The 1,432-nt window shown below is 43.6% G+C and overlaps 1 protein-coding gene across 1 annotated transcript in view; it reads right to left on the bottom strand.

Moving 5' to 3' along the window:
* The window catches only part of FN1 (fibronectin 1), a 233,102-nt gene that overhangs the window by 56,055 nt on the left and 175,615 nt on the right, over window positions 1–1,432 (bottom strand). The gene's annotated exons all lie outside the window — the stretch shown is intronic.

The following is a 1,432-nucleotide window of genomic DNA, read 5'->3' as shown; positions in this document are numbered from 1 at the left end:
GGGGGCCGCGAGCGGTGGGCAGCGCGGGGACCCTGGGCGGGGTGAGAGGCCCGTCCCCGCAAAGAGAGCGGGCTGCAAGGCGGTCGTGCCATTTTGTGGAACATTTGGCTTAACAAAATGGCTTTTTTGGGGAGAGACAAACTTTTCTTTTTCCTTTGAGCAACGCTGCCTGTAAGCTGATACTGCTCCATTCAGGAGAAATAATGTTCTGCACAGGGGAGAAGGTGAGGTGTAACATACATGTACAGGTTGGAAATAGGAAACCCTAAATGATGTTTTATCTACTGCTGGTGACTCAAGGTTAAAATCTTTCACACCTCACTTGGAAAAAACGGCGTGGTTACATTCCGTTCAAAATAAATTTAATAGCCTCTTTCACTTTATTTCTTGCTGTCCAAAATCAATTCTGAGAACAAAAGAAAAGTGGAAAAAGAAATGCTAAGCTTTGAACCCCTTTAAGTATATGGGATCTTCAGCATGATGATCTAATATAACCCTGCTGTATACAAATTTCGTCATCCTCTTTCCCCTGTCTTCTTCCCATAGCCATCTCTGCTGCTTGGGGGGGGGTGTGTGTGTGTGTGTGTGTCTCTCTCTTTTCCCTAGTTTGAAGAAATACTGCAAAGCAGAGAGCATGCACTGTAATTGTGGCTCTCCAGCAGGAAGCTGCTAGTGAGCAAAGCACAGTGTGCCTCGTTCTGGTACAGTGCCTGCACCGGCACTCAAGTTCAGATCATATAGGAAGGTTGTGTTGCTAACCATTTTTGTGCCTCTCACGCATACTCTGTCTTGGCAAAGGGATTATTAATCTAAAAGTGTGCTGTGGTTCCTGATCTATTAAAGCAACTCTTCAGACAAACGTGAGTGTGAAGTAGTCTACAGTGTTTCCAGACATCTTAAGCTGAACATCCACAGGTCACCATAAGAGTTCTTCAGCAAGTTGAGCACCAAGCTCTAGTTCCACTTACTGCAAACCAATTATATTATCTTTACTGAAATGCAAGCAGTAATATCTCCCTTGGGATGAAGACTCTTTCAGGAGGCAGTGTACAGATCCAGCACATGCTTTGTCCAGGAAAGCATGTCGTTATGATGTCAGGTATCTGTTTTCAAAGAAATTTCTATCCCTCTGAATGAGGAATGCCCACAGATACATTAACACAAGCTTCCCTGCTGAAAACTTACTGGAAATTGAAACCTGACCTGGCAATTGAGGTGAGCTGTGGTAAGCCAATTCCCATCTTTCCTAATTTTTATTTTTAGACACTGCATTTTTTTTAGTTACTGGACACACATTATCCCTCAAAGTAATCACAGAACTAAGGTGGCCATAGCAAGGGAGAGCATTCGCTTTTGAAGCAGGACACATCATCATAAACTAGCGAATATCCGGTTTCTTAAAATGAGAAGCTGCTTTCAGAAAGCATTCCTG

The sequence above is a fragment of the Pygoscelis adeliae genome, unplaced genomic scaffold (assembly GCF_000699105.1).
Source record: "Pygoscelis adeliae isolate BGI_AS28 unplaced genomic scaffold, ASM69910v1 Scaffold7, whole genome shotgun sequence".
Taxonomy (NCBI): domain Eukaryota; kingdom Metazoa; phylum Chordata; class Aves; order Sphenisciformes; family Spheniscidae; genus Pygoscelis; species Pygoscelis adeliae.
Note: the sequence above shows the minus strand (reverse complement) of the source record. Positions and strands in the feature narration are given on the sequence as shown.